Source organism: Herpailurus yagouaroundi, unplaced genomic scaffold (genome assembly GCF_014898765.1).
Source record: "Herpailurus yagouaroundi ecotype Mexico unplaced genomic scaffold, PumYag 163, whole genome shotgun sequence".
Lineage (NCBI taxonomy): Eukaryota > Metazoa > Chordata > Mammalia > Carnivora > Felidae > Herpailurus > Herpailurus yagouaroundi.
In genome coordinates, this window is record NW_024412404.1 from 43,965,338 (window position 1) to 43,979,562 (window position 14,225).

General features: G+C 43.2%; 1 non-coding gene across 1 annotated transcript; it reads right to left on the minus strand.

The window, feature by feature from the left end:
* Positions 1-12,899: 12,899 nt before the first annotated feature.
* On the minus strand, positions 12,900-13,065 carry LOC121037598 (U1 spliceosomal RNA). Its single transcript, XR_005793871.1, has one exon. It is a non-coding gene; the product is annotated as a U1 spliceosomal RNA (small nuclear RNA).
* Positions 13,066-14,225: the final 1,160 nt, after the last annotated feature.

Below are 14,225 nucleotides of genomic sequence, written 5' to 3' on the forward strand. Positions count from 1 at the left end.
TAATGGGATTAGTACTTTTACAGGGAGATAGAGGGATCTGAGCTTTCCTCTCTGCCATGTGGGGATATAATGACATGATGGTTATTGCAAACAGGAAGTGGGCTCTTACCAGACACCATAGTTACTGGTGCCATGATCTTGGATTTTTCAGCCTCTGGAACTATGAGAGATAAATATTGTTTAAGCCACCCAGTCTATGGTGTTTTTGTTATAGAAGCCCAAACTGACTAATACACATGTCCTCAAGAGATTAGTCTCATGGCTGTGGTCACAAGTATACAGACAACTATGATCAAATTGGAAAGAGCTACCATTGGGGCAGAGGGATTCATGAAGGGACAGGAAATGGGTGCTTTGCCATGTAGCTGTGGGGATGTCAGAGAGAGTCATATTGCATTATTTCACTTAATCTTCACACTAGTTTTGCTTGGTAAAATTTTAACCTGTTTTACAGATGAAGAAACAGGCTCAGAGAATATAGCATCCATAATTATAATACCGAAGAAAGCTAGCCACCATTCCTTAATCATCATGCCCAAGACATCTGTCAGTGAAATGCCGAAAGTCACAAAGTCAATAAAGTAGAAAGTCTAGATTTCCGTGAACTGTGTGCCTGATTCTAAATGAATACATATTTGATCCTCTCGTTCTCTCCTTTGACAAGGAGAATGAAAGAGAGGAGATGTGTTTGTGGCTGGTGGGAACGCTGAGGGTGGGGAGGCTGAAGCAGCCAGTTCCATTCCCCTTCTGTAGCCCTAATGACAGTCAATGAAAACTACGCACAAAGAGGACTTATCCTCAGGCAGCTTTGGCGTAGTGTCTTTTAGACAAAGGGCACAGCATGACACCCTTTAAAAATGTCACAGATTCCCCAACCACCCTTTCTTTGGCAAGCTCTTTGCTATTTTCCTTCATTCGCAAAGCCAACAGCCTGATTGGGGCTGGTTCCCCTGCTCATCTTGTCAGGGAAAGAGGCCATGGGAAATGCCCTTTTAAAGTCCTTGAGATAAGGATCGAAAGGAGATATAATGTCTATCTTTGCACAGAAGACCCTCATTCAATAAAAGGTTCAAGAGTGTTCACCTGCCCCATGCACCACCCTAGGTTAGGGGCAGGGGGCTCTATCAAACTGGTTTTGCTGAGATTTCCCCAGACTTCTTAGGAGTGGAATTTCTCTCTTGGCTATCAGGAATCAAGTCTCAGGAGGAAAAAGAACACAGAATTGCTCTAAGAGGATTTGTGAGTCGTAAGAGAAGAAAACCTGACCTCCCTCCTCTGGGGACTCAGAGAAGGCCCCATCTTTGTAAATAAGCTGCCCTGATTGCTGGGAACGAAGTGGGATCCTTAAGTCAGTTCCTGCTGACAGAGGCTGTTGATTGCTATACTGGTCTTTATGGGACTTAGTGGCTGGTTTCAACTGTGTGCTTGCCCCCCACAGCCAGCGGTTTGCCAAGGGTACAATTTTATAAATCACAAACAAGTAAACGCAGGAGTTTCATCCGGGAGGCTGAACGGGCGGAGTTCAAGCTTTAGTGCGGGCCATGGGAGGTGATACAAATGGCTGCAGGTTTGTAGAGACTTCATTGTTACAGGTATAAACAATGCTCCAGGCAGGAATATTGGGGAAGCTCAGTTCTCATCCCCCCTTCCACCCCCATCTGACTCCTGCTCTACTATCCCATATAGCTCAGCACTGAAAAGATGGCAAAGAGTAAAGAAACGGGAACGTGAGACTTGTCTGGGTACTCCTTGAGCTTGACAAAACCACCTTGAACGTGGACCCGTCTCATTGTTTTAAGTCACGGGAGATATGGCCGAGGACTGTAAAAACAATTAAAGGTCAGAGTTGAGGTGTCTTCATGAATCACTGGAAGCAACCTCTTGCTACTCTTGGCTGCCTGACACACTTAGGCGAAATGTCACTCTCAGCCTGGCACTTCCATCAAAAGTAACATAACCGGCAACATCAGATACAATACAGAAGCCCTCAGTGAGAGGTCAGCGTACGAGGCCATGAGGCAAACAGCAGAAAATATATCACTCTCTTTGACTTTCCTGTGGTATTCTTCTCTCTTAATTCCCCAGAGCCAGCATACAATTAACAGAAGCAAACATAACTGTTGGATGGAGACCATGGAAGAGTAAAAAGCAGTGACTAAGGGGCACATACTTCTTTTGTGAAGTCATTTAGAAGTAGGGCTGTGGCTGCATGAGGTGCGAGAAAGGATTCAAAGACTGACCGTTTGGTAAAAGAGAAAGGGATTGACTGTTGGAAAGACAAACCACGATGGAGGCTCCCTGCCTGTTTCTCCTTATGTAACAAAAATATCTTGCTAGGAGGGTTAATACTGGATTCCTCTCCTCATGCTGAATTAGAAAACAAGAAGTTTCTGGGGCTGAGTCAATGTCTGCAAAAATCATGAATACAAACACAATCAGATTCATAATGCATTGAATATATATAGCCCTTTTATTCTGAGGAGCTATATAAAGTCACACAAGGTATCTCCTTAATCCTTACTTCTCTGTCTGTGAGATGAGGTGATCAGCAGAAATGGGGCAAAAAATTGAAGATCAAGCCAGTGGAAGTGTCTGAGGAATCAATATTGTTCCTACCTCCATAGCAATAACTGGATACGTCCCAGAGAAGTGACAACTCTGAGCTTCCCCCCTCGCCCAACAGAGGAAAGTCCTATATTCATGCCTTAAAAGAAATGCACTTGCAGACAACTTTGTCCTGTCCTATCACATTTTCATCACATTGAAGCAAACGGAATAGAAATATTGCTTTACAAACTATAAAATTCTAGTATTTCATGACTAGGTTAGTAAACATACACAGTGTTTCTACGATAACCAAGGAAAATAGCGTGCAAGTACCTTGCATAATAGGAAAATAACAAATTCACATGCACCTTTTTTTTTTATTAAAATTTTTTTTTTCAACATTTATTTATTTTTGGGACAGAGACAGAGCATGAACGGGGGAGGGATACACAGAATCGGAAACAGGCTCCAGGCTCTGAGCCATCAGCCCAGAGCCCGACGCGGGGCTCGAACTAACGGACCGCGAGATCGTGACCTGGCTGAAGTAGGACGCTCAACCGACTGCGCCAACCAGGCGCCCCTCACACGCACCTTTTAAAGCTTGAGGCTTTCCCTCCACCATCCCCTAAAGGAATTAAAAAAAAAAAAACCAACAGTTTAAAGCATTAGAATTGGTATACCCTGAGAGTGAAGATAAAAGGAAATGCAATTATGTGACCTGAGGAAAAGAAAGAGCAAGAGAAATTTTATAATATAGATCTTATGTGGAAAAAAGATCTTACAGAATGAATGGTGATCAGCAATCCTTTATCCTCACTGAGCAAGGAAGAAAGGACAAGAAGGAAGATTTTTCAGCAGCTGTGTAATGGATTTAATAGCAAAAAGCTTTGCCACCACGATTATTAATACTAAGATCACCCATCTGTCTCCATCATCGCTGTTGCCTCCTGGGTCCAAACAATCACCACCTCTCTCCTGGATTGCATGAACCTGGTAGAGGACCACTATCTCTGCAGTCTTCTGTCTTTGACTTATTCTCTAAACAGAAGGTGGAGCTGTCTTTTGAAATTCAAATCTGATCATTTCATTCTTCTTAAAATACTTCAAGCGTCCCATCGTGTTTGTGTTTGAGCCAAATGTTGAGTTTTAAATGGCCTGCAAAGTGTGACCTATGCCAACGTCCTCTTCATCCAAACCTGGCACTCTGCATCATCCCTTCTCCCAGTGCTGTAGCCACACCAGGACTCTCTCTTTTCCTCAAGTAGGTCACCTGCTTTCCCTTTTCAAGTTCTTTGTATGTACTGTTCCTTCTTCCTATCTACATTGCAGCTAACCCATCACTAATCATCCTTCATATCCCAGAGAGAATTGGCATTCTGTCTTTATCTCGCCTAAGATGTATCAGACTTGTAATTATTTGTTCAATTAGATGGAAGCTCCTCGAGGACATATTTGCCTTATTTGCTCCTGTGATGCCTTAAAATCTGGTTGGTATCATAATAAGATTCCAGAAAGTACTTAATGAATCAAAAGGTGATTCTGGTAGGTGCTCAATAAATAATTGTGGAATAAGTGAATAGAATAGAGTGTGGGGAGAGAAGCAGAGAATCACACACACACACACACACACACACACACACACACACACACACATACACAATCAGGTTGGTTGGATATTCTCCTAATAGGTAAACTTAGATTTTTCCAGTCTGATTCTCAGTCATTTATTTCTGTCCCAAATCTTGTGGGCAGGATTAGAATTAGACAGGTTAATGCATGTGGTTAATAATCAGCAAATAAATATATCGTAAAGCTGAGTTAACTTCATTTTTGCCAGTTCGAGTCTTATGATACTCTCAACCGTTTCGCCATTTGTAAAAAGATTGTTTCCTGGAAAGTTTTATTAATTGGGCACTTTAATATACTGCTGGTGGGAGCAGAGATTGGTACCATCTTCTTGGAAAGTAGGTTAGGGGATCAGTAGCCTTAAACAAAGGGACCTTAGAGCCCTATTTTAAGAAAGCTTTCCTAAGTAAATATTATATTTAGAAATGCAGATGAGGACAAAGATTTACACATTATCATGTTGAATGCAACCATTTTTACAAAGAATATAAATTTGAAACCACTGAAACGTCAAACAACAGTAGGTTGTTTGAGTCAATTATGACACATCTACCCTGTGGCTGTCAATAAAATGATGTGTTTAAATAATTTGCAAAGATGAGGAAAGCTTATGATACAGATATGTGAAAAAAGAAGAAAGCAACATTATACATCAGAGAGACCTTGGCATTACAAAGATAATACAATCATAGAAAATAATCAGAAGAAAACAGTCTGGTATCTGTGTGTGGAGAGTTTAGAGGTGGTTTTGACTTCCTCCTTTTAGATTTTCTAGTCTCACTTGTCAACACCACACCAGCCATGCCCAGCTTGAAAACAGAAACCAAAAGGAAAAACACAAACACTTAAAATGTAGACTCTTGAAGATACCACCAAAAACCATACAAATGATAATTTCAAGAAGCAAAGGAGGGAAAAAGTGGGACATTTTACTCACTGCTGTAAAAACTTTCAGCAGGGGGAGCCTGGGTGGCTCAGTCAGTTGAGCTTCCGACTTCAGCTCAGGTCATGGTTTATGGGCTCAAGCCCCAGGTTCATGGGTTCGAGTCCTGCATTGGGCTTGCTGCTGTCAGCACAGAGCCTGCTTCAGATCCTCTATACCCCTCCCTCTCTTCCCCACTCCCACTCATGCTCTCTCTTTCTCTCTCTCTCTCTCTCTGAAAAAACAAACAAACTATAAAACTATAAAAAAAAAAAACTTTCAGCAGGTTTATGTGCTGAGTGACCCCCATTGGAGCATGTTTATGCTCACTCTGCTGTGCATGCTGTCTGCACTGATATTCCTCTGTAATGTTAGTTAACTAGATCGGGTGGAATCTATGTCTGATCCTTCCAGCAATCCATGTCTGATTATTGGCTCATTTCAGTTGGGAGGCCCTCTCGTGTAAAATATATGCTTTATTTACAGTCTAACCTGAAATAACACCTTAACCCCAAATAATAAATTCTTCCTGCTGGATTCCAAAGGCAGGGGAGCAAGCTTGCATGGTGGGGAGCTCAGGTTTACCATAGGCAGAGCCCTTAACAGTGCTTCTGGAAGTCAACAATTGTTCATGCGCCACCTTTTGCCACCATCAAAATCAGGATAGGCACTTCGATGTTTGTCTTTTCACAGTAGCGCATGGTAAGTGCTATTAACCCATTTACAGCTGAGTTAAAAAGCATTCTGTGACTGACTTTATTATAGTCACAGGATAGAAAGAGGCAGAATAAAGTTCTGACTCAGGTCCCTGGATTGCAAATCCTTCTCAGTTTTCAATGTGAGAGGCATCTAGTCTGCCCACACTTAAACTCCAGTTTTATCTTCAAGAATTAAAAGCACAAGGGCATTTGCTTTGAGCGCATAGGCAGCTGTGGCCTCTGATCCACAATACTAGACTGGTGTATTGATGATAAAAAACACTCACTGTCTGTCTGGAACTGACAGAAAACCATATGTGTTAATTCACCTCCTCCCGACCACATTCAGCCTGATACACAGTACATGTTCAAAACATGGGTATTGAAAAATATGTTAAGTATGTACTATTATTATCCTTCCTTTAAAAAATAAAGAAACTAAAAAAGGAACAAGCAAACAAAAAAAGGCGGGGGGCGCCAGGGTGTCTCAGTCAGTTAAGTGTCTGACTTTGACTCAGGTCATGATCTGTCAGTTTGTGAGTTCAAGCCCCACATTAGGCTCTGTGCTGACAGCTCAGAGCCTGGAACCTGCTTTGGATTCTGTGTCTCCATCTGTCTCTCTGCCCCTCCCTGGCTTGTGTGCTTGCTCTCTCTCTCTCTCTCTCTCTCTCTCTCTCTCTCAAAAATATACATTTAAAAATGAAGAAACTGAGGCACAGTTCAGATTAAGTAACTTTGTCAATGATGTACACCAAATAAGTGGTGCATTTGGGATTCATAGTCAAGCAGTTGGGGTCAAGAGCTCACACTTATATAATGTGTTGGCCAAAAGTCATTAAACAGAGGTTACCAGATGGGCATTATTGTTTGGAGACCTTGTTACTACTGTAGCTTTGGGGGTCTGCCACAGAGGTCCTGACCGAATGAATCTAGAGAGGAGTATGGTAATCTGTGTGTTAACAAGTGCCTTCAAGTACTTGGGGAGTGGCCAATCTGCAGGACTAATGTTTAAACCCAAGAGTACTTGGGACTCTGAGCTCTGGCCACTCACTGTGTGTTGGGACAATTTGCATAAACTTTCTAACTTCAGATTTCTCATCTGCAGAATGGTGGTACTAATAAACTCTTAAAAAGGAAGTAGGAAGATTTGATGAAAAAAAACATTGCTTAGTGCAATCCCTTACAAGTAGTAGTTACTCAATAAGCGAATTATCATGGTAACAGCTGTCATCTTTGTTTCTTAAAATTATTGATATACATAACAAATTATTAGTCAATGAAAATTAATATTATTAGCCATATAGTATTATTGCTTTATTATATTAATGTATTGTTATTGTCATTATGACTATTGATACATTTTTTAATATCATGAAAGCCAGCTATTGTCTCTGAGTCATCCACGGCACAGGACTCCTACTGCAGTGACCTGACCAGCTTAGCTCCCAGAAAGAATCCCAGAAAACTCTGGATGCTGCAGAAATAACTGAGGAGGCCACTGCTTGTTTACTTACAGCCCATGTAGCAGGCAGCCACCACAGCCCCAGCATTATCAATATGGATTTTGAAATCACCCACGGCTAATAGCCCAAATTAATAGCCTCGGGGTGACTCTAGAGCAATTGAGAAAGAAAATCCATAACTTCACTAAAGACGCCAGCGGCTGTTCAGGAAGAGAGCTCTACATTAATTAACAGCTCTGAACACTGTAAAAACTGGTGCATTCAGGAACGAGACAGGGGCAGTTACAATTAGCCGAACACAAGAATCCCATAAGGCTGTCCAGGTTAGGAAGCAGAGGGAGCCGCCCCTGGGGAGGGCGGGCTGGTGGCCACCCCGCTGCACGCAGACATAGCCCCCAGGGAGTCAGATGCATTCTCCTACCAGCCCTGCTTCCCTGTGCTCACAGCAGCCTCTAGGGCAAGCCTGTCCTTTCTGCATCAGCTATAAACTTCAGGAACACTCAGGTTTGGGAGGTGCATAAAACTCTGTGGTCCTTTTCTTCTGCAACAAAATCATTTAATTCCAGTGGCCTCCTTTCTTGAGATCCCTCCTGGATACTTGGCGAGGTGGGAGGCTGAATGTGAGGGAGATTGTGCCTGTAAAGAGGGTCAAGGATGTTAAAACAATGATCACTATCCTCAGCACCCTCTCTTAGATGCTTTGCACTTGGGGATTGGTGCCTAAGACAGATCCCAACCTCGGGCAAGAAAAGAACTTACACTTAGGAAAAACTGCGGTGTCCAGAGCATACAGTAATCAAGGCAGTTGTACTCAGGGAGTGTAGTATCCTGAATCAGAGCCCCATTTTGTCATTTGCTCCTTGAATTAATTCAGGTAAACCATTTAACCTTCCTGCACTTCCCATTTGTGAAATGAGATGAATACTTCCTATCTTGCAGTTATTATAAGATTCATAAACTATTATGTACATTATACCTGTAATATATATCCTAATGTATTATATATATATATATATATATATATATATAAATAGGAATTTAATTACTGTTATTCACATTATAATTATGGTTTTTTTTTTTCTGAGTACATTTTTCCCTGTGTGGTTATATTCAGTGGTATAGCTTTAAATACAATCGATATGCTAAAAACTACAAATTTTTATTCCTAGCCAGGACATCCCTCCTGAACCGCAGACTACAAATGACCTTGTCTACTCAACATCTCCTTTTGATCTCTAATAGGCACTTCACACTGAACACGTCCGACACAGCTCTCACATCCTATTCCCCATCACTGCTGATGGCTCAGGCCCAAACTCAGGGAATCATCTTTTTCCTCCTCCTCCTCACAGCCAACCCTCAGAGAAAATTCTATGGGCTATCTCTTCAAACAGACCCTGAACATACCTCCTTTTCAAGTCTCCTATCGGTGCCACTGGGGCCATCAGCTCTCACGTGGATCATCACCATCATTTCTCAACTGGCTACCCTGTTTCTGTCTTCACCATTCCCACCCTGGCAACACCATGGCCAGAGTGAGTCTATTCAGATCACGTGACCATTGTGTTCAAAACCCTCTGGTGGCTTCCCATCTCAAAGACACAGGGAGGGGTGCCTGGGTGGCTTGGTTGGTTAAGCGTCCGACTGGCTCAGGTATGATCTCGCAGTTGGTGGGTTTGAGCCCCAGGTCTGGCTCTGTGCTGACAGCTTGGACCACGGAGCCTGCTTCAGGTCCTGTGTCTCCCTCTCTCTATGCCCCTCTCCTGCTCATGCTGTCTCTCTGTCTCTCAAAAAACTGAATAAATGTTAAAATTAAAAAAAAAAAGATACAGGCAAAGTCTTTGCCTTGGCCTATAAAGCTTTAGGTGATGTCCCTGCCCTTCTACCATCACCTCTGTGGTCTTATTCTTCCTGCACTTGCTCACTCTGCACCAGTCACCCTGGCTTCCTTAGGCTTCCTTGCACATGACAAGTGAGCTTTTACCCCAGAGCTTTGCACTTGCTGGAATGCTTTTTGGAATTGTTTTCCCTTGAGTCAGTATGTAGCTTAGCCCTCACTGCTTTCAGGTTTCTTCCCAAATACAACAGAGACAAGCTTTCTCTGATCCCCCATTAGAATAACACTAGGGGTACCGGGGTGGCTCAGTCGTTTGAGTGGTCCACACTTGAGTTTGGCTCAGGTAATGATCCCAGGGTCATGGGATTGAGCCCCGTGTCAGGATCCGTGCTCAGTGGAGATTCTATCTCCTTCTGCCCCTCTCTCCTGTTCTTTATCTCTCTCTAAAATAAATAAATAGATAGGTAGATAGATAAATACAAATAGCCCTTTGCCATGCTCCCCGGCATTCCTTTCTGCACTTACCTGCTTACTTTTCTCCATAGCATTGATCACCATTCAACATATTATATATTTAACTATCATGTCGCCTCTTACCCAGAATATCAGATCCAGGAGAGCATTCCATTTTCTGTTCTGTTCCCTGCTACAATCCTCAGCACCCAGAACAAGGTGTGGTACCTAGTAGAAAGGCAATAAATACATATTTTTAAAAAATCAATGAATGTATGAATGAATGATTATTACTAGTTGAGTTAGTTTATCCATGAAGATTTTTTGGAAGTTATTACAGGTCCACAAGCACCGATCTATACCCTTTGTATTTGTTTGTATGTTTGCTTGCTTTGTGTTTATTCTTGCGTGTTTACATGGAGGCAGGGTCAACATGAGGACATGGGAGTTCAAGACTCCTTGTCAGTGTAGTCAGCTCAACATGGCCCTTGAAAGGAAAGCTGTATCACACTCATCCATATCAAGAGAGAAAAGACAAAAGCAAAACCATCAGTTTCTGGGCTAGGGCAGTGCTGGAGTATACTGGAGACCCCAGCTGTCCCACTCATCAGGGGATCTGCTCTGGACCCAGAGCACTCTGGGAAGTGCCACACATTGGCTAGTTTAACTCCGGCTCTCGTTCTTGTTCCTCCCAAGGTGAACTAGTGAAGAGGGGCTCCATCTCACTCCTTTGCTATCTGTGGACACAGACAAAGTAGGTCCTTAATGCCTGTTAGCAGAAATGCTCTCAGGTAAAGCTGAGGTTAATGGCTCTGCAGGGCTTGGGGATGTTATCATTTATAAAGCAAAGAGTTTTGCATTAAGAAGCAGACAGAGTTCTAGTATTGATTGTCCAATTATTACCCTGTAAGACCTGTAGGAAAATTTCTAGGCTCTCTGCCTCTGGTCTTCCTGACTGGTTAAAAGGGCAGGCTGGACCGATTAGAACTGGTACCCAAGCTGGTTATGAGATGTGGCCTGGAATTTAGCTAGATTGGTGTTAAATCTTATTTCTGCAAATGAAGCTGTGTTTTCTCAGGCAAGTTACTTAACTATCTAGGACTTGGTCCTTTATCTGCCAAATGGAGGTAACAGATTTTAAGGTTAGTTATAAAAGTAAATAGAAATAATGCATGCAATGAGCTTAGATTTAGGTCAGTCATATAAAGTGTTCAATATGCTCATTATTAATACGATCATCCCCATTTGAAAGATCCCCAAGGTCGTTCACATGTGAATTGTCTCCCATAATTTTCTTATGAGACATAGTTGAGATTTAGAACTCATCTATCTATCTATCTATTATCTATTATCTATCTATCTGTCTATATGTCAGAATTTCATAAACAGACATAGAGGGAGTTCTAAATCTTAGTTATGTCTGGGTACTTGGATTGGGGTAGGTGAGAAGATTGTCTTTGACAGGTTGCCTGCCAAACACCCTGCGGTGCTGCCAGCCCCAGGCAGTGAGCAGGGACAGTGGCCACCAAGTGCCTGAGCTCCATCTGACACTCCAGAGGAGGGATGGCCTCTGCTTAGGACAAAGGATAATGGGGGGTGCAAGTCTTTCCAGGCCTGTACTTCTTGGTCACTGCCCGGTGGGAGAGTGTCAGTGGTCATGGGGCCAGGAAAGAGTGGGGTAGGTCTGGTGGGGCCCAGGGTGCTGGGAGAAGGTGCTGACAACCCAACCCAGCGAGGCAGACAGCCTGGGGGTAGCAGGACCTTGTGTGAGCTGAGGCTCTTAGCCCCTGTGCATGCTCCATTTTCCCATTGAACTCCTCTTACAAAATACAGTCCATGACTTGGGGTGCCTGGGTGGCTCAGTCGTTTAAGCATCCGATTTCAGCTCAGGTCATGATCTCATAGTTTGTGGGTTCGAGCCCCATGTCGGGCTCTGTGCTGACAGCTCAGAGCCTGGAGCCTGCTTTGGATTCTGTGTCTCCCTCTCTCTCTGCTCCTCTCCAACTCATGCTCTCTCTCTCTCTCAAAAATAAATAACATTAAATTTTAAATTAGATAATCCATGAACAAATTACTAGGAATTTCAAGTCAGACACCACAGAGCCTTAAACCCCCAGTACAGAGCCCTTCTGGGTGTCAGGCACTTTTCTGACTGAGCGAAGTGGGGGGCCCTTTGCAGCATGCCCATGAACCCAGCCCTGAATCTCTCCACACAGAATGGAGACAAAGGTTAAGAGAGTTAATATACACAGAGTGCACTGCCTGTCATATAACAGGCTCTTGATGCAAAGTAGTTGCTGAGATGATCTTCAAATTGTCCCAAACCTGCTCTTTTACAGGCACCATTCTCCAAAGAGGGCATCTTTTTACATTGCAAATTCAAGCATGTGATTCACCTTAAAATGTTTAAGTTGCTTCTCTGTTCTGAAAATCAAGTCCAAACTTCATGTGGTCGGTGAATCCTTGTCACACTCTTCTAAGGGCCGCCTGACCCCTTACCTGTGTCCCCTCTCCTCTTCCGTCACTATCCTCAGGCTCACTGCCATTCTCTTTTATCAGGCTTGCTCTCACCTTAGGTCCTTGGCCGTCTTCAGGGAAAAGAGGAGTTCCAGGCAGAGGGAACAGACTGTGCAAAGCCTTACTCATTTGTAAGTTTGAAAATTCACTTAGGAGGGTTTTCTTTGAGATTTTTGACCAGCCAAAACAACCCCCATATATGATGTGCTTTCTTCATTTTTTTTGAAGTTTTATTTATTTATTTTGAGATGGGGGAGGGAGAAAGCACCCATGAACAGGGAAGGGGCAGAGAGAGAGGAAGAGAGAGAATCCCAAGCAGGCTTTGTGCTGTGGAGCCCCATGCAGGGCTTGAACCTGTGATTATGGCCTGAGCCAAAATCAAGAATCAGACACTGAACCAACTGAGCCACTTAGGCATCCCACGCGATGTGTTTTTATAAAATCTTGTGTTCGATTTTGTTTTTGTTTTTCATCTTCTGAAACAAATTTGTTTCCTTCAAAAATGAGCCAAAAAGGGCTCACGCTTAAAAAGAAAACCCACACCAAAGCAGGAAATGAAGCTCTCTTTCTCTGGCCAGAACAAAACATGAGAGGGGCGCCTGGGTGGCGCAGTCGGTTAAGCGTCCGACTTCAGCCAGGTCACGATCTCGCGGTCCGTGAGTTCGAGCCCCGCGTCAGGCCCTGGGCTGATGGCTCGGAGCCTGGAGCCTGTTTCCCATTCTGTGTCTCCCTCTCTCTCTGCCCCTCCCCCGTTCATGCTCTGTCTCTCTCTGTCCCAAAAATAAATAAATGTTGGAAAAAAAATTTTTTTTTATAAAAAAACAAAACAAAACATGAGAAAGCAGGAACTCAGTCCCACCTCCACCCACCTCCAAATTATACAGTCGAGTTTCCCACATTTGGGGAAATCACAGGGCTCAGCACATTGGGAATGCAGTGTATAAGACTTGCCCTGGGAAAACCACCTTTGTGATCATGGCATCTCCCCTGTCAGGTGAGTATATCCTGTGTGTAGTGTGCGTGTGTGTGTGTGTGTGTGTGCGCGCGCGCGCTCACGTGTGCTTTTTTTTGGTAAATAGCACTTCTAACAATTCTAAATATAATCAACTCTTTAAAGATTGTTGATGTGCCTCTTTCTAATTAAACTGTTAGCATCATGTATACAATCTTTGTATCTCTCTTGCTCATATCTCCATTCCGGTGCCTAGTTGAGAGCCAGACGCATGGTAGAATCTTGGGGACTATTAATTAAATTACTTGTATCCAGTGTCTAACCGAGATGTATAGGCTGATGCCCGATCACTTGAGATTATTGTCTGGTAAAAGATGCCCTTTAATGTAGGCAAATCCTGGTTAGGTGTTAGAACAAGACTGGTTTCAGGTTTCTTTCACTTCTTGCTCTCCTGGACCTTCTGATCTCACCTGTTTGGGTGTGGAAACCTTTTCTTCTCATTTTGTAGTGTCCTGTGCCCCAGTTCCCTGGATTACCACTCTTGAGCACAGGGCACATACATGTCTTTCTTCCCAGTCTTTGCTTCTAGATTCCTTCCTTCCCCCTGCCATTTGTGCAGGTACTGAACCTCCTCATTTATTCAGCTGATAGTATCTTTACATCATTGTTTTGTAGAATTTTCCTATAAACTGTCTGCTATTATTTAAAGGTGGAAGAGAAGAGTTTGTCCAGTGAGGCAGATTGCAAAATAAGCTTTGCAGAACAGTATGGTCTCTTAGGGGCGCCTGGGTGGCTCAGTGTATTGAGTACCCAATTCTTAATTTTGGCTCAGGTCATGATCCCAGGGTCATGAGATCAAGCCCTGTGTCGGGCTCCACACTGAGCACGGAGCCTACTTGGGACTGTCTCTCTCTCCCTCTGCCCCTTTCCCCTGCTTGTTCTCTCTCTCTAAAAAAGAAAATGGCCTTTTAAAGTAAAAAATATACTGGTTTATTTAAATAACCTTACCACATAAGCAGTGCTGAGCTTCCTGTCAGTTTCAGCTTCCTATGCTACACAGTTTGATGATCACAAAACAGGTGTGGAAAAGAGAGCCCCACATACTCAGCCACTGGGTTCCAGGAGCATTCTGAGATGGTCTCTCACATATTTGTCATTGTCTACAGCCTAATAAGATTATGCTTCTTTTTCATCTTTCATTTTATCATTG